The 18,986-nt window shown below is 48.9% G+C and overlaps 1 protein-coding gene across 1 annotated transcript in view; it reads left to right on the plus strand.

The window, feature by feature from the left end:
* Positions 1 to 1,548: 1,548 nt before the first annotated feature.
* Banp (BTG3 associated nuclear protein) overlaps positions 1,549 to 18,986 on the plus strand; it is a 68,028-nt gene continuing 50,590 nt past the window's right edge. Inside the window, exon 1 of the mRNA XM_077792834.1 lies at positions 1,549 to 1,614. The gene's annotated coding sequence lies outside the window, so the exon portion shown is untranslated. The remainder of the gene's footprint in view (positions 1,615 to 18,986) is intronic.

The raw sequence follows: 18,986 nt of genomic DNA on the forward strand, positions 1-18,986 counted from the left end.
GTGTGGGAGCCTGTTCACACCTGGGACCTGAGGCCAGTCAAAAGTGGTAACTGTGAACACTTTCTTAGCAGGACTGTTATTATTAGTCTTTCCCGTGGACACAAAGTTTTACAAAAACACTTGGGGGGGGTGTGTAACTGTGCTTTGTGCCTGCAGTTTGCACCTCCCAACAATTTTAAATAGCACACAACCCCCCTCACCCTGAGGGTGAAAAGCCAGCAGCAGCTCCAGGTGAGGAGTGACTGAGATGGCGGCTATGGCATGCCCACACAGTCCAGGGGGCTGGGGTCAGCAGGACCAGTCAAGCAGGCTGCAGGCCCAGAAACCGGCCCAAGGCCTGAGGAACTGAGCCCTGCTTCTGCATGAGTTAGTCCAACTTATATTCAAAATGGATGCTGAGCAACAGGATTCTAGTTCACCGGATTCTAGACCCAGCCTTTCCCCTTTCAGCAGGAGATCTTGCTGAGCAATTTCTCTCCTTTCTTTGACCCTCCTCCTGGCCTCTGGAGAAGACTGGTCCCTTTTAAACACCACTGTCTGTCCAGCGCCCATGATCCCTTCCTTGGAAGGTCTTTAAGGTGCTTTTGCTGTTAAATGCCCAGGACCAGCCTGTGTCTGAGCCTCAGTATTATTCTTGGCCCTTAACCTGAACAGTGGCCAAGGCTCGGTGTTCTTCTGCGAGGCTTATGGTTCGGACAGTGGGGAGATCGCTGGGCCCCAGCATTATTCCAGGGCGTCCTGAACCTGGATGGTCGCAGGGCCTGGGTGCTATTCTGGGTAGGAGGCTTAACCGTGGCGGCTGGATCCGGCCCCAGCTTTGCCCTTTCTGCACCGCGGGCGGAGTCCAGGCGGAGGACCTGTTTTCCGGGCGACAGGGGCTCCGAGGCCTCTCGTCCGTCGCCAGCACGCGGGGCGGGGACGCGAGGAGAGCGAGGGCGCGACCCCGGCCAGCGCGACTCGGTCACCGCGGGTTCACATTCCACGGCGCACCTGCCCGCCAAACAGGAGGTGGGCGAGCACCAAACTCAGCCGGACCCCCGAGGCGCACAGCGCAGCCCAGCGCGCGTTACTACAAGTCCCAGCAGCCTTAGGTGCAGGCGCGGGACGCGGTGGCCGGACTCCGGGGGGACTACAAGTCCCAGCATGCACGGGGCGTACGCGGGGACTACGAGTCCCGGGTCGCTTCGCGCGAGCGGCGCAGGGCATCCTGGGATGTGTAGTCGTCGGGGGAGCCAAAGCCTATTCACTTGGTCCTGGAGAGGATGCACATTTCTCACACTGCCTGCTGAAGCGATTTCTCCCCACTGGCGAGCAGCCCGGGCGTAAGTCCGGGAAGTCGGCGTTCCAGGGAGCCAACCCTGACAGGCGAGAGGGACGCGTGCGCATGCTCATCAAGCACATTCCAGCGCCAGCGCGCGCAGAAGATGCCAGCGCCAGCCCCGCCCCCGAGGCCCCAGACCCGCCCCAGCCCCCTGGGAGGCTGCGCGGAGGGTGGGGCGCGGGTCGCGGGGAGGTGCTCGCGGCGCCTGCGCAGAGCGGCGGCTTCTCTCGCGAGGACGGACGCCATTATCGCATCTCCCCGACAAACACCACGAGAATTCCGCAGCCCACACGGTAATTGCAGCTCCCGCAGCCGGTCGCGCCTCCACTCCCCCTTCCCGCGGGGCGAGAGCGAGAGCGAGATCTCCGTCCGCCCCCGCCCCGCCCCGCCGCGCCAACGGCCGCTAACGGCCGCTCTTCGGGGCCGGACGGGGGCCGGGCGGTGTCCGCCGTCGCGCCCGGGAGCGGGGCGCCGAGCTCGCGGGCCCGCGTCCGCCGGGGCCGAGTCCGCGCGTCCCCGCCGCCCACGGGCCGCGCCCCGTCTCCGGGCCGCCCGCCCGGCGCTGGGGCCCGACCGCGCGGCCCGAGGCCTCGCGTGGGGCCGCCTCGCTTCCGGTGCGGCCGTCCGCGGCGCCCGGCGTGCGCGGAGGGCGGCCCGGCGCCCGAGTGCGCCCGCACGGCGGCATTGTTCTGCGGCCGCAGCGCTCCGCTTCCTGGGCGGCTGTGTGGCTGCTGTTCCTAGCGGCCGCCTCTTCTCCCTGCGTTTTCTGCTCCCGTTGGCTCCTTACACAGTGGCTCCTCCGTGCGGCCTCCCCGGCCCGCTCCCTCTGTCCGCTTCGGTCACTCCTCAGCCCTGCCCAGGTGCCGGCCCGTAGTTTCCCTTATCCGCACCTGGCTTGCTTTGACCGTGCCCTGCATCGCTTCAGTGGGAGCCTCTTCCAGGTATTCTTCCTCCCCTTGGAGAGGGAGCCTCTTCCCTCCCTGGGCGTCCTTAGGATCTTGTCTCAGGCTTTATGACAATTCATTAGTGTGCACAAGTGCGTGGAGTCCCACTCGAGGGCTCTTTGACCCTGCTGCCGTCCTTAAGCTCTGGCACTTCTCTGGAGTCACTTGACAGCTTTCCCCTAACGTTTGGCTCTTTCCTCTTTGAAGAATTCCTGTTAGTGGGTGATAAGCATTACATTCACCTCTTGAACCTTGTCTTTACCTTTCATTTCTAGGGAGGACTTCGATTTGTTTTATAATCCTGTTTAAAAAATTTTCCGCACTCCTGGGGGTTGAACCTAGGGGCGCTTTACCGGTGAGCTGCACCCCAGCCCTTTTAGTTTGTCTTGAGACAGGGTCTTGTTAAGTTGCTTAGGACCCTGCAAAGTTGCCCAGGCTGGCCTGGCACTTGTGATTCTTCTGCCTCAGCCTCCCAAGTCACTAGGGTTATAGGAGTGTGCCATGGTACTTGGCTTTGTTTTAAATATTTTTTCTACAAACTTAATTTCTAAAAATGTTTGTGTCCTGTCCTTTATTATAATAGACAACTGTTTTATGAATGTTTTATTTCCTAGACGCTGAGAAGTGAGGATTCTTTTAGGTTCTCTTGTGTTTAAATTTCTTGTTTAATGGCACTTTTTTTTTTTTTTTTTGGATAAATGTTGGCTTCTTGCCTTACATGGTAGGTCCTCCTCCAATATTTGCATTATTATTGTCTAAGGCAAGAGGAAACTGGCACAGAACCCTGGGTCTGTATGGGGCTGGTTTTGAAAATGGGTGGGTTTCCTCTGGGAGCTTGGTACAGTGGGACCTGGAATTCCAGATTTACACATTTTCTTTGGGCTGTGCATCTTCTCTCTAGAAAGTCCTCTTTGCTTGGGGTCTACTCCACCTGTCTTTGTGGGGGCCTTAGCAGAGGCTGACTTTAGGAGGCAGGCCTGGCCCCCTCTGCCAAGGTCTTCAGCCTGCCCATGGGCTTCTGTGGGGCCTAGAGCCCCACTCCCTGTGTTGCCTGGGTTGGATCCTCTGTCAGAAATTAGTGAAGCCTTTTGCTTGCCTCCACATTCTCTTTCTTGTGGGTTTATTATCTCTATTAATAAAAAAAATCATTGTAAAAGAATAAGTTGGTCAGTCACTTTGAGCAGGAATTCAAAACTTTTCTTCACCCCACTCTCCTACCTCCTTGAAGTCTTGGTGATATGTCCACCAGCAGAAGGGAGAGGTGTCAGGTCCATACTTCTGTAGCTGTCTCAAATTGACAGAAGGGTTCTGGCTCTGCAGACTTGGAAGGGGCTTCAGGCTCAGCTGGGGAAGGTCAGTCAGACGTGTGCAGCAAACACTGCGATTTCAGACTCTTGGCTTCTCCCTGGACCAGGTACACTGGGCCGAGCTGGGCTAGGGGCTCAGCACTCCGCAGTTTGAGGCACACCCGCAGTCAGTGATGGCTACACTTGGAGCATAGCCCCGGTGCAGTCCAGTGAGTCTCCCACGTGCCAGTTGTGCGAGATGATTTTAGCTCTGTCTGCCAGAGGCTTGCTAGCAGAATGGTCCACAGCATCGACCAGCATTGCATTGTTTGAGTTTATGAAATCACTAGATCTATGGAATCAGAATTTAAACTTGGTAAAATTTTAATTTCAAGTAATTTTTAGTCATTACAGAAAAATAACAAAACTACTTTGGTCTATTTCCCTACTCTCTTCTCTTGCTCCCCTAATGTTGACATCTTACATAATGAAATAGCCATATAGAAACCAGAAACAATATCTTATTGGGGCTATTAACTAAGTTAAAGACCTTATTCAATTCAGTTTTCTACTTTTTTTTTTTTTTGATACTGGGGATTAAACCCAGAGGCTCTTATCCCCTGAGCCATATCCCCATCCCTTTTTGTTGTATATTTTTTAGAGAGGGTTGCTGAGTTGCTTAGGGCCTGGCTAAATTGCTGAGGCTGCCTTTGAACTCTGAATCCTCCTGCCTCAGCCTCACAAATTGCTGGAATTACAGGCGTGCACCACCATGCCCTTTTTTGTTTCAGTATCTAATACAGGTCACTACTTATGCATTTAATTGTCATGCCTTTTCCAACCTGTGGTTATTTACCTAATCCCAAAGTATTACCATGGTACTACCATGGTATTTATAAATAAAATAGTAACTATACAGTGGAAAAACTCAGCAGATGCCACCTGAAGCATACAATCAACTACCAATGTTAACATTACTGGTAATGAGACTTTGATGTCAACCCCCCATGATGTAGGCCGAGGACACATCACTTCTGGTGCTGGTGCCAGATGTGCAGTCTTGTCAAAACGAAATGTTGAGGGATATTGATAAAACTTTGACCAGTGTTCCTCACAAGTGTCCTGGTCCTGAAGGTCAGAAACTCAGAATTTTTGGTAAGAAGAGGACCAGGTGATGCAAATGCACATTAACACTCAAGAAAGACCTCCGTGCCAGGAAATAAAGGCCCAAAACCTTGTTTTGTGAGTTGGTGAATAGGTGCTCAGGAGACATTCTAGATGAGTTTGCAATGATGGTTTTATTGATGGCATTCGGTATGGCTTATTTGTCTTTTTTCCTCATAGTTGTCATCTGTACTATGTAAATCACCCAACCTTAGTTGCATAAGTAAATTAATTGTATGACACGGAAGTCTTTGACTTTTAAACATTCATGTAACTTACAGTACCCCTTCAGCTGCTGAAATTCTGAAAAACATTTTCTCTGGAAGAAAATATTCTCGGGGAGAATATATACTGAGGGTCTCTATAAGAATGTCCAGATAAAAGCTTTAAAAGGTCCTCATACTCATGGTAAATAAAGATTTTTATTGTTTTGCTTTGTGTGTATGATAGTCATAAAAAAAGACACCAGGAACTGTTCAGTAGAAGTGCTATGAACCGTTCTGAAGTGTCCCTTCTGGGGAGGAGCTTTAGGGAATTCAAGAAGCAAATACTAGGAATCACTTGGTTTCAATTCTGCTGTTAAGAAGCCACGCTTGCTTGAGCTCATTTTGCCCCTGGCAGAAACATGCCAGGGTAGGCTGTACACCCTGCCAGCCTGCAGGCATCTGCTCCAAAGTGAAGTCCTCCTCTCATCTTTATCCCTCTGGGCCTTGGCTTTGACTCCATGGGTCTGTTGCACAAGACTGCTCTGCCCACCCCTCTGCCCTTACTTCTCAGGAGCAGAGATACAGAAACACTGATCCCTTCACTTCAATCCCTGGTACAGAGTGAAGTGCTATCCTGTGTGGATGGAATAAGTCAGTGGAGCTTGGAACTGGCCCTGGATCCCAGTGGAGGAGCTAGCATCTCTGCAGCCTGGAGCCTGGAAATATTCTTGAATTAAAATATAACGGAACATTGACATACACAAGCAGGTTGTATGCTTGAAATACTGTAAAGTCATATGAAATTGGTGCCTATTGAATTGACTTCTCTGCATCTGTGTGCCTGATCAAGAGCTGTCCAATTTACATGTGCTGGAACATCGTCCCCCATGGTGGAGTGGACAGTGAGATTTGCTTCTTGTAAGGAGCTTTGTATTTGGGAAAGAGAAGACAGAAAAGGCCAAAGAGGGTGAAAAGACTGGGATAGATTTTAGCTAAACCACTGGGTTGATAGGGGGAATGGAGTGCACGTGAACTCAGGCTACCGTTACCTTTCCTCAGGTGGCCTGTTGCATAGAAAGTGACTGAGTGGGTGGGAAACCTGTCTGGTGGGGGCTTTTGCGGACTTGGGGCAGGGCCCTGTGCTGACAATAACCTTTTAGTAATAAAGACCTCTGTGCCACCAAGAATGCAGCTGTGTCTTCTAGTGATTTTTCCTTTTTTTTTTTCTTCCTCAAGATGGAAAGTCATCAAATGAAGCAAAGTTTAGTAGGAAATGGGTTTGGATAAAATGAAGTGAAAACTGTGTGTGCTGTTGGTATTTCCTTGTTGGTATGAACTACGTTTCCTTCAAACGTAGCAGAAAGCTAAGTCATCTTAACCTAAAGACCCAGGGGAGGCGTTAGGCCATGGTTCTGCTGCCTTCGTGAAGAGCAGCTCTGCAAGCTTGGGCAGTAGCTGGCTAGGCTAGGGATGGCCTCGGGTGTCCATGGCTCATTGGTGGGAGCCAGGGATGGTCCTGGGGAATGGTGCACCACTGCTGCCATGCTACCCTTGCACCTGGATGCCTCCTGAAGATCTCAAGTGGCTCACACCTGCATGGTTTCAAACCAAACCTGATAAGCCTAGGGGTCCTATTTCCAGTTAGATGTTTCTGTGGTCAGCGGGCACAAGCAGCTTGCACATCGTGGTTACACTGCAGAATGGTGACAGTGAGGGACCGCATATAGGGCAGTGGTTCCATAAGGTGGTGCTGCCTCTGACCTTTGGCTACCTAGGCACACCTGGGAGGTCCACTGGAGAGTGGAATTGCCAAAGATGAAGCTTTCGGTTTGCATCCCTGTCATTAAGTAGTGCCCAACTGTAATAGGCCTTTCAGTTTTAAAACAATGTGGATTTTATAAAGATTTATAGGATTTAAATAATTTCATTTTTTTCCGCAAAGCAAGGGTTTAATTTTTTATGTTTTATAGTATTTTAAAATTTCACAATTCAGATCTGTACAAAATGCATCTGTGTAAGGGAGATAAGCTGAAAGGGGTGAAAGATGAGCAAAAACGTGGGCTCTGGGGCTGCCTCACGAGCACAGTGGTTGACGGCAAGTTCCGTTTGACTTGCTTCGTGAGCTGTTCAGGAGCAGTTGGCCTGCTTCTTTGCTTCACTGGGGCTTCTGTCTATCCACTCTCCATCCAAATCAGGAGTTCCTCCCTGTAGCTCACAGGAAGTGAAGGAGGCTCTGGCCCAGCCCTGCAGGAAACAACCCCACTGATCCTCCCAGTGTTGTTCCCAATTGATTTGTTCTTCAGTCTCCATGCAGTTTCAAGACTGGGAAGATGCCATCCATGTCATAAAATGCTTGGGAGCTCTAGAGCGGAAATTGAGTAACTGGAGGACCAGATAAGAAAATGTATTTGGCTTGGTGGTTTCTGTCATGACTCTGAACTCTGCCTTGGAAGGCGGAAGCCAGAATGGACAAGGCTGTACCCCAATAAAACATTTACAGAAGCAGACAGCTGGCTGATCCAGGGACTGTAGTTTGTGGACCCCATGCTTTCTACTAAAACCAGTGGGAGCTGGACAAAGTGTGCCCAGGGTGGGAGTGGACTCGGTGAGAGGCTGAGAGGAGCAACTTGGTGCAGGTGCTCTGCAAAGCCCATTCATTCAGCACAGTCTCCCCCGGACCTCTGCTGTCTCTTGTTACAGATGGTTCTGCCAGTGCCTCCCGCACCCCGACTCTCAACTTGCCATCTTGGGTGGTGGGGCAGATCTGGGGGAAGCCACTGAAACATCTAATTTCTCTGGTGAAGGCGCTGAGAGTATAGGTCATGAACAGTTTCTATAGGGAACATCTGCCTCCAACATGTCTGTGGCAGCCCTTCTCAAGTGTGATCAGCATTAAGTAAACCAGCTCCCATGGACAGTGCATCCATCCTTTTTCTATCACTGCCTTTCTTTGGAAAAAAGCCCCAAGGTCTCTTAATAGGCATAGGGCTTATATGTTTGTTTTTAATAATTTCAGGCTTTGAAATCACAGGAAAAATGCAAAAACTTGTGTTATAGTCTTTTCCATATTCTGAAACATTAATGTTTTATATTTTATTCATCTACTTGACAGCTCTCCCTCTTTGCTTATATCTTCCAATGTTTTCACCTTGATTCTTAAATACTTAAATGGCTGTTAACTAAAAACAAGACGTTCTCATATATAAGCTATAATATAGTTATCAGAATCAGGAAATTTATTTTGGTATCTGTTATCTAAGCAGATCTTATTTAAATTTTACTAGCAATCCCAGTGATGCCCTTATTGCAAGAGAAAAAGGCTCTTCTGTGGACTTTGGATGTGGTTTCCCCCATGAACAGTTGCTGCATCTCACATCATAAATTGGGCACCAAACTCTCTACAAAATAGGATTCAGTAAAGTTAAAATTATGTAGGTTTATTTATTTATTTGAATTCAGAAGCACCTGACCACTGAGCCACCTCCCCAGCCCTATTTTGTATTTTATTTAGAGACAGGGTCTCATTGAGTTTTAGTGCCTTGCTTTTGCTGAGGCTGGCTTTGAACACTTTGCTCCTCCTGCCTCAGCTTCCCAAGCTGCTGGGATTACAGATGTGTGCCACTGTGTGTGGCTTGTAGGGTTATTTATTTATTTTTTGGTAGGTTTATTTTTGACAAACACTTTTGGATAGCCATTTCTGACTGCCACTATCTTGGGAAAGGCTGAGCCAGGTAGTTGGGGAGGCAGAGACTACAGGGTTTTCAAAGTCTGTCCAGGCCATCTGTTGCAGGTGAGCAGGGTGCCCATGGCTGAAAGGAGCCCGTAGGCCAGATGGGCGGATCCATTCCTATTGGGCTGGGTAAAGACCGTTTTCCAGGGTGTGTCTGTACAGCAGTGGACATTTATTCATCATTTAAAAAAAAAACTCTTGGGGCTGGGGATGTGGCTCAAGCGGTAGCACGCTCGCCTGGCATGCGTGTGGCCCGGGTTCGATCCTCAGCACCACATACCAACAAAGATGTTGTGTCCGCCGAGAACTGAAAAATAAATATTAAAAATTCTCTCTCTCTCTCTCTCTCTCTCTCTCTCTCTCTCTCTCTCTCTCTCTCTCTCCTCTCTCTCTCTTTAAAAAAAACAAACAAAAAAAACCTCTAAAGGTCAGGTTTTTACTGGATTAAGGTGAAAAGCATTCCTGAGAGGCAGATAATACATTTATATCTCTTTAATAAAAAATAATTTATTTTCAATGCAGCATCTCGATTTCCTTTACACTTAAGAAGTTAAGTAGTAGTTGGTAGTCATCTTAAAGTGTTAACATCAGTTTCTTGCTGTCATAGTCCAGAGTGGTGATGAGAATTTTCTTGGCTTGGGGTGCTTTGTCTTCTCCCACTTTGGCTTGGTCCGAGCACCACACTTCTGACAGCCTGTAGTCCTGACAACAGTCCTGTGGTCTGTGGAGGGCCCTCCCTCCAAGGAGCCATGTTGCTGTGTCGGGGGTTTGTTGGCTGTGAGAAGGCCCTTCTCAGAAATAGCAGGGCAGTCCCGAGGTTGGTGGGTCGCATATGCACGTGTGGGAAGCACACGTCCTTGCTTCCCACCAAGGACATCCGTCCTTCTAGCTTCTGTGCCTTCTGCTGCCCTCCTGCAGAAACACAGCATGGGTTTGGAAGTCTGTTCCATTGCATATAAGTGTCCCGGGTTCTTAAATGTCTGCAAGAAATATTCTGTTTCATTAAGACACTTGCTATTAGCATGTTTTTTTTTTTTTTTTTGTACAGTGATTAAACCCAGGGTGGTCAACCACTGAGCCACATCCCCAGCCCTTTTTATTTTGAGATAGGATCTTGCTAAGTTGCTGAGGCTGGGATTGAATTTGGAATCTTCCTGCCTTAACCTCCCAAGCTGCTGGGATAACAGGTGTGCGCCACCATGCCTGGCTAGCATAGTTTTTCAAAAGTTAGAATATCTTTGATACATTTATGTGCTCTGTGTGGACGTTTTGACAGTTTAAGATTATCATCATCAGAGCAGATCCAGGCAGTCTTTGGCTTTCTGGTTTTCTGGGCATCTTTTGTGGGAGGGATTGAAAAAGGGAGAGTTTTATTGCGAGGATCTTGAGGAAGGCTACCAAGACCCAATAGTGCTGAGGCTGAGGCCCTGCTTGGCTCATTGACTCAGGAGGCAGTAGCCCAAGGGGTCATGCTTGTTCTAAGAGACCTGGGTTGTAGGGCCTGGCACTTAGCTCTGTGGCTGGACTGGGGACCTGCTTACATGCTCGTGTCCATTTCCCACGCTGGATCTCCCTCATCAGCTGCCTGTCACATGGACAGGTTAGATGGTGTGAAGTATACAGCCCAGCTCCCAGCTGTGGCCTGTGGTCCCTGCCTCTGCCTTTGTGCCCATCCTTGTCACTGTTCATGACTGTTGGAGGTAGAGTTAACTCTTCTGGTTTTGTGTTGTCTGGTTGGGCTTGCAACCCCCCTGGTTCTTCAGGGGGTCCTGGGGCCTCAGGCTCGCAGCGCCTCCTGGCCTCAGGGAAGTGGCCTGACTGCACGTTTTGTGGTGAATTGTGCTTGGCTGTGTTCCTATGCTTTGATTGTTATTCAGTGACACTGTTGAGAACTATAAATTATTTTTAAATGAGGTTAGTTTGCAGTGTTTAGTATAAATTTCTATAATTTTAGGGCCAATATTTCTTATAAGAACAGGTCAGTGCAAAAAATTACTTTCAAATTAAAAACATTTTTTTCTCACTCATCTCAAATGATACTTAGGTGTATCATTTGGATCAACCTCACCATCAGCTTTCTTGGGTCCAGGTGGGCTATGGCCATGTGCCCAGCTGCCTGCAGGGCTCTGAATATTTCCTACTTTATGATGATCAGTTGTTGGCTCAAGAGGCTTGGTGCACTCCTAGTGTGAGGAGCGGCTGCCTGACAGCTGTGGTCTCCAGGCACAGTGCTCTTCAAACTCCCCACCCCCCCCGTGATGGGCTGGGGCCCAGGTGACTGCTGGCTAGCAGCTGAAGACTCAGGAGGCAGCTCACCTGTGTCCAGCGCACCTCATTCACTGTGCCAGTGCTTGTTGTGGCACAGGGCCAGCAGGCTGTTTGCGGAGGTGCTCCAGACTGCTTCCTGGAGTAGCCAGGTGCTCCATAATGTGACCTCCCTGTAGATGTGTTTCCAGCTCTGGGAGCTTTGGTTACCCTTGTGGTGGTTGTGGGAGTTCCTGCAGCACTCCTTGGCCACTTACACCATGTGCCCCAGTGCTCTTGAACTCGAGAGGCTTTAGAAGTTGGCATTGGCTTTATTTCACGTGCATTAGCTTTCAAACTTTGGGTCTAAACCCAAGTCAGTTTATCAGCCCACAGCTAGCATTTAAAAATAGATGAGCGTGGTTCTGCACATTGCAGATTCCAGTTGAAGTATAGCAGCCACTCTCCAGCTGCATATTGTTGTGAGTGGCATTTGACTGGGCTTAGGTACCTTTGGATGTCATATGTAAAGTTGTAAAAAGACCATCTCTGTAGGGTAGTGGGGCTAAGTTTAGCATATGGTGTTAGCTGCGGTTTATCATTTAGTCTTTCATGCAATGGTGTGTGACTTCTGTGGGGATCCGCTGATTTCCTTACAACAGGTAGCCCACCAGCCGAGCGTTAACTCCTGGTGCATGGCTGTTTGCCGAAGGGAGGAGCTGGACCAGAGTGATTGGGGGCTGTGGGATCTAGCCCTATGAATGGGAAGGATTCTCCAAGGAGCAGGAGGCCTTGGCAGCTGGGAATGAGGGGCGAGGCTCCCAAGAGGGCTTCAGCATGACTTCTGCATGTGACAGAGAATTGGGAAGTGGTGTAGTGCCTGCCATGAGGATGAAGATCATTATTGAGGTCACTGTTGTGCCCCCAGATACCTGCCATGAAGTTTGGGACACTTTTCTGCTGAGGACTAGAGTCTAGGTGTTTTTTTTTTTTTTTTTTTTTTTCTGGGTGGGGCATAGGGTGTCTGCTCCTTGGTCTGCTGTTGTATTGTGAGAGCAGCCACATACAGTGTGCACATGGCTGGCCATGGCTATGTTTCAATGAAACCTTACTTGTGGACACTGGAATTTGAATTTCGTGTAATTTTCATGTCATGAAATATTGTTCTTCTTTTGAGCCACTCCCCCCCGACTAACTACTTTTTCCAGTACTAGATGAACCTAGGAGCACTGACTTACATCCCCAGCACTTTTCATTGTATTTTAAGATAGGGTTTCCTTAAATTGCCCAGGTGGACCTTGAATTTACAACCCTCCTGCCCCGGCTTCTCGAGTAGCTGGGATTGCAGGTGTGTGCCATCATATCCAGCCCCCAACTATTTAAAATTGTGAGCCCATTATTGGCTCTTGGGCTTCATAGAAATAGATGGGAAATGGGTTTGGCTTGTGGACCCCACTTCCCACCCATGGCCTCAGTTGCCTCTGTGCAGTGAAAAAATGGAGCAAGGTCACATGCAGGCTGGCTGTGGATCTGACTGGGAAGGGTTTGGGCCCTACACAGGAATGGTGCTAATGCTGTAAGTGGAGGATGGCCATAGAAGATGCTGGAACTGGGCTCCACAGGGAGGAACTTATTGAAGAGCACAGTCTGGAAGGTACTGACAGGCTGGTCTGGAGGGCTTGGTTCCTGCTCAGCCATTTGTGGTTTGGGAGGGACACAGGGAGCACACTGTAAATGTGGCGTGCCCTGCAGAGGTGGCATTTACACCATAGAGCCATTTGCAGCCCGGGGCCTTGGCAAGAGTGTTTGTCAATGACAGGTATGAGCAGAGAAGCGGACATCAGGGGAACTGGCAGCAGGGGGACCACCAGTACCTGGCCAAGGTCAGTACTGAAGGCTAGCAGATCAGGAGAGGAACAGGGCCTGCAGGCTTCCTTCCTGAGCACCTGGGAGCCTGGGTGGCATCCCTTTGAGCAGTTCTTATAGGGAAAAGAAGCCAGTGGTCAGGTGAGGAGAGTTCAGCTCTAGGAGGCTGGCACGGACGATCCGGGTGCTAGTAGCCTAGACATGGCTGTCTTTTTCTCTGTGCTGCTGTTTGCACTGGTGTCAGGGTGTCGGTGATGGGCAAGATTGCTGTTGCTTGAGCTTGAATCAAGGCTGTGGCCCCAAATTATGTTTGTGTTGTCCTGTTCTCCACTGCCTTGCAGTTAAAAACACTCAGAATGTCCTTGATAAAGTAGTGAAGTCATTCTATTAAGTAAATCTCTCCCAGACCACACACAGCTGAGCAGAAACCAAAGACCCTCCAGTTCCAGCCTGTCGGTAACTTCTGGGTGGTGCTCTTGCAATGAGCTCCTCCCCATAGAGTCCAGTTCCAGCTCTTTCGATGGCTATCCTCTCCTCAGGCTTTCGCTCTGAGCAGGCCTCTTGATCCTCTGTGATGAGGTGAAGTGTGCAGAAGCACGCCTGCATTCCCAGCGGGTGGGTTTCCAGGACAGGCCTCTGCAGTTGGGTTGCTGGCTCAACCCCTGTGAAAGAAAAATTTATGGGGCCTGGGGATGTGGCTCAAGCGGTAGCACGCTCGCCTGGCATGCGTGCGGCCCGGGTTCGATCCTCAGCACCACATACCAACAAAGATGTGTCCGCCGAGAACTAAAAAAAAATAAATATTAAAAAAATTCTCTCTCTCTCTCCTCTCTCATTCTCTCTCTTTAAAAAAAAAAAAAGAAAGAAAAATTTACAACCTGATTTTTCTTTCTTTCTTTCTTTTTCTTTTTTTTTTTTTTTTTTTTTTACAAAATGATCAGAAGCCTGTCATTTCAGAGAAAACCACTAATGGGGTTTGTTGCAAGTGACATCATTTGAGCTGTTAAGTAAAAATCTTGTTGGAAAGCTTGTATCTGCCACTGTGAGCCCAGCAGTACCCTCAAGGAGGATGTCAGTGCCAGTGTTAATGACCATGATGGTTTTTGGCATGTACAATGCCCAGTTGCACGAGGGCAGTGGGACAGGTTGCTGAGACCCCCAAGAAAATACCCAGAGATAGCATTATGAGGCACAGGGCTGAGCCGAGAAATGCTTACAGGGAAGGTCCGGCGGCAGCAGGCTGACAGCATCTGTATCCCTTACTGCGTTGCTGAGCAGGGCCTCTTCTCTCTCAGTGTCTTGTCCATGGTGGCTGCCTGGATGAGTGACGGGTCCTTTTCACAGTGCTCTCAGTTCTGCTCCCTCCCCAGGCAGGGGTTTTATGTGTTAGGCTGCAGGAGCAGGGACCATCAGCATTGGTTCACTTAGTTTGCTTGTCTGAGCAGCATCCCGAGGAGCAGCTGTCCTGGTGTGTGGGGAAGAAAGTGGCTTTCTACAGTTAACACTGTCTTGTCCTTCTCTCAGTGTACACAAGAGAAAGCCAGCATCCTCCAAGGTGTAACGGGGTCTGGACTTTCCAAACCAGGCTGCTCTCGTTGTTCCCATTGTCCCACTTTCTTTGCTAGGTTTTTGGGAATAGAAAGGGGGAATCCAGGGACTTGTTCCACTGTCCCCCATTTCTTTAAGGACGATACACTTGTGATGTCATGTAACTGCAATATCGGGAAGACCCGCTCAGCAAGTCTTGTCGGTGATGGACACAGGTCACACTTGGCAAAAGCTCCACTTCCTGTGCAAGGCAAGTGGGTGGACCCTAGAGTGGTCAGTGTGGAAGTTCACCACTGTATTCATGGGTCACACTGCAGCTAGCCTTCAAGGAAGAATAAAAGACTTGGGTTTTGGTGTCTCCTTGTGAGGCTGGGCTTTTGTCACAGGATCAGCCAAAGCCACCTGTCTCAACAGTTTAGAAATAGATGCATTTCCTTGCTGTTGAACATGGCATTAAAGAGATTTGTAAAAGTGCAAAGCAATGTCCCTTGATAAAGTTTTGTTTTTTTTGAAACTATAGTTAATTTTCATAAAAAATGCTTTATTCATTTGTAATATGTTGATTTTTGTAATTCTTATTTATTTTTGTAATAAATAGTAAATATTAAGTAACAGTGCCTAATCAATAGTCTTACATTTTTGTGCTGTAATTTCAAATATGGAATATTGCCAGGGATAGGAATGCAGGCACGGCTCTTTGGAGGCCTCGGTAATTTAAAATGTTGAGGGGGTCCTGAGACTAAAAGGTCAGAGGGTGTCTGCCATAAAGTGTGAAGCCTTTTCATTCATGTCTCTAGATTCTGCATACTAATGTGATCAGGGTTAACTTTTAGCCATACACTTAAAAATTCAACTCCTGCCCAAGCATTTGGAGTTGTGATAATGATCTTTGAACTTATTTGCTTAAACACTTAGGCACCGGGGTGTGTTCCTATCCCAGAAGGCTGCTGGGAAGTTGTTGTGCACCTGCCACAGCCTGCCCTGCTGCCCTCTGCTTGGCTGGGCACCCTGCAGGCTGAAGCCAGCTGCGGCTCAGGACTGCAGCAGGGCTGTCCGCTCCTGCCCCTGTGGCTCATGTTGAGGACGTGTACCTGTGTCAGGCGAATAGAAGTCAAAGTTTGAAGATTAATCAAACGTTAGGAACATAAGTGGGGAGGACCTGACCTGAGGCCAGTTTGCCTCCTTTCCTGATTTTAAATTTAAATTAAGTGTTGCCTGAAGTTTCCCAAGAATATGTGGATACCCAGGAAAAAGTAGTTCTGGCTTCTTCCTGAGTTCTTCATCCCGAACAGCCAATTACAGTCTTTTTAAAAATTTCTCCCCCATTTCAATCTTAGCATATTCTAGCTCAGACTAATTTTGGGCTAAAAAAGTAAGCTGTTTTATACATATCTCCATTTAATAAAAGTTGATTTCTTTGCTGACTTCACACTGGCTATTTATTTTATTACAGCTCTTATATCACAAAAGTGTTAAGTTGAATGGAGTGGTCTTCCATCTCCCATGTTTCCTTGTTCCTGGAGACATAGCTTTCTAACTGGATGCTTAATGATTTCTCCAAGAGAAAATGAAATTGCTGTCCTTAATTTTTCTGGCATTGTGGACTTAAGCATTCTAAGTCAGATTGGCCAGACGTCTTAAGAGGGAGATGGCATGGCATGAAGAATGGGGACATCGTGTGGCCAGGTGAGGTTCCCTACCATGCTGCCATGTTTCCAGGGCCTTTTGTGTGCTATTGCACACACTGGGTGCCTTAGGTTTAGGATCTCGTCTCTTGTGCTGGGGCTGTTCCTGGCTCGGAGGCTGCTTGCCAGCAGGGAGTTGGAGTTTGTCATCTCTCTTCTGGGTTGGACTAGCAGTAGATGTGTTTTACCCAGGGCACATGGGATGCTTCTCTGTAGACAGTTGCTCCTTCCAGGAGAGCATCCCCAGCCTTGGAGGTTGTGTGTGTGAATTGTAGTTTCTTGTTTTCTGTGGATGTGGCCTCGTTCAGATCATATGCAGCACGGATGCTCTCATCACGGGTTAGTGTAAGAAAAAGCTCCATGAGGAATATCTGTGCTCTAAAAGATGGAAAAGAATCCATTTTGTCTTTCCTCCCAAGTGACCTGTGTGATGCTGTTCACTAGTGACCAAGGGTGCCCCAAGGAGGGACCTCCCGGTTTGGAACACAGGGGGTTTATGGAGTTATTTTTTCTTGCTATTTCCTTTCACATAATGAGAGCTGATAATCTGTAGTGTTTTCTTTTTTAACCTTTACTGCTAAAGCTGCTTTGTGAAAAATTATTTCAGGGCTGGGTCTGTGGCTCAGAGGCAGAGCGGTCGCCTGGCATGCATGAGGCACTGGGTTCGATCCTCAGCACCACATAAAATAAAATAAAGTTATTGTGCCCACCTATAATTAAAAAATAAATGTAAAAAAGGAAAAAATTATTTCAATTGAAATAGCTTTTCTTTTATTCCTGTTTTGATGCCTTCACAGTTTTATTTTATGGGTTCCCAAAATACTTGAGTAATAGCAAAATTAAAAATATATTTGCAGTTACCTATTTCAGCTGATGAACAGCTACTGTTGTATGTTATTGACATGTATAACAGTTTGTTTTATTATCACTGTTAATAATGGGTCATTTACATTATTTAAAAATATTTTTTTAGATATTGATGGACTTTTATTTTATTCATTTATTTAGATGTGGTGCTGAGAATTGAACCTAGTGCCTCCCACATGCTAGGCAAGCCTTCTACCACTGAGCCACACCCCAGCCCCTCATTTACATTTTTAAAGTTACCATTTAGATTTATGTAGGTGATTATACTGCAGCTTTTCTTGAAATGAGAACATAGACGCAAAGAACTTTGAAGACCTTAATCTATGGTCTTTATTAATTTTTAACTTAATATTCTTGATTAACATGATGATTGTACATATCCATAGGTTCAAGTGTGGTGTGGCCACATGTGTACAGCATGCACTGATCGAGTCAGGGTAGTGAGGGTTCCCCTCAGCGGTGATTTTCCATGGGAATGCTGACACCACACCTGTGTGGTGTGTGACTTGAGCAGAATGTTCTTCTGGGTTCATTGTGGGTATAATAACTGAGTGCTGGCACCTGCACACCCTGTGTTAGGCCCTGAGCAGAGCCACGGGAGCTCCTGCCCCAGTGGGGCTCCCTTCTAGGTGACGGATACTATGATATATGGAAGGTTAAGAGGAAAGGGCCGAGGGGTGGGTGCTGATGGGGCTCAGTTGGGTGTGGTCAGGGGTCACTGAGGAGATGGTGTGGGAGCCCAGGTTGGGACGAGGAACCAGGTGGAAGTCTGGCTGGAAGGGCTTTGTGCTGGGTCCTGCCTGAAGAACTTGGGGGCTAATGGGACGGAGTGAGCAAGGAGCGGCATACTGAAGGGGACTTATAAGAGTGTCGTTGCCCACATTCGCTTTAGAGGGCCCAGGAGTGTCCTAAGGTCTTTGGAGCTGGAACTGGACTGACCCTTCCTGAATGTGATCCCAGAGCTGTGTTGGAGGCTATCACTGGGCAGGCAGAAGCAAGAGACCAGAAGAGAGCAGTGCGTAAGTCTAGATGAGAGGGGACAGACCTGGGTCTGGACAGGCGGTGGACTGGTGAGATGAGGCCAGAGTCTGCGAGAGGGCAAAGGAAGAACCAGTCAGCACAGGAGGTTTTGACCCGAGTCGCTGGGAGGTGAGATGGAAAAGAGCCTGGAGAGTGCTGCGAGCTCAGTGCAGATGTGCTGACCGCGAGCAGCCCGGGAGCTATCCCAGGGCAGTGTGAGGCGGACCAGGTGTGCAGCAGCTACAGTTCCTAGCTTCAGAGCCACCAGGCCAGACTGTCAGGTGCCACTGCCCCTGAGCAGAGGGTCCAGCACTGAGTCCTGGGTGCTGCAGCAGGGAGGTAATTCAGGGTCATCAGAAATAGGCATTGGTGGCCTGGGGGGCAGTGCAGAGCAAAGTCCCACAGGAGCAACAGGGAGGATGGAGGATGGAATGTGGGGATCCCTGAGGGAGCGGAGCTCCTGGAGCAGAGCAACTGAGGTGGATGGACTGTCATGTGACATCTGGTGGCATGGGCTGCCGGGGGCCGTGAAGATAGGAAAAACTGGTCTGGACACAGAGGTAGCTTTGAAGATGGCAATATGACTTTCTGGGGGACATGGGGCCAGCCAAGCTGGGTGGGGCAGAGGTAGGGGAGCTCTTGATAGGTCATCAGTAGAATCCATAGGAGGAAGGGGTGGAGGTCTGAAGGGAGTGGAGAAAGTGTGCTTTGGGGTCTAGGATCCCAGAGGTGCCCATGGGCTTCGAGGATGGCTGGGCTTGAAGTGGCTTCTCTCTGTGGCCCTGTGTAGCTGGGCTCTCCCCAGCCTGTGCACTGAGGGGGCTTCGAGGCAGGTAATGAAAGGGCTCTCAGGTTCCTTATGGCTTGACGCTGTTGGCCTCATCTACCACTGTTTTGCTTTAGGAAAAGAGTTTCACAGGTAACCAGTGAAAAAGTTGCTTATGGAAACTGAGTAGGTTGGAAGGTAGAGCACCAGGGAGGGAGCTCCTGCTGGCCGTGCCTCTTCCTGGCAGAGAGGCCTTGGAACGTGGGCACTGCATGCAGTTGCTGTGGACTTGGGACGCATGTGCAGTTGTTAGGGAAAGGATGGGTATTGTGTCATATG

The sequence above is a fragment of the Urocitellus parryii genome, chromosome 15, assembly GCF_045843805.1.
Source record: "Urocitellus parryii isolate mUroPar1 chromosome 15, mUroPar1.hap1, whole genome shotgun sequence".
Classification (NCBI taxonomy): domain Eukaryota; kingdom Metazoa; phylum Chordata; class Mammalia; order Rodentia; family Sciuridae; genus Urocitellus; species Urocitellus parryii.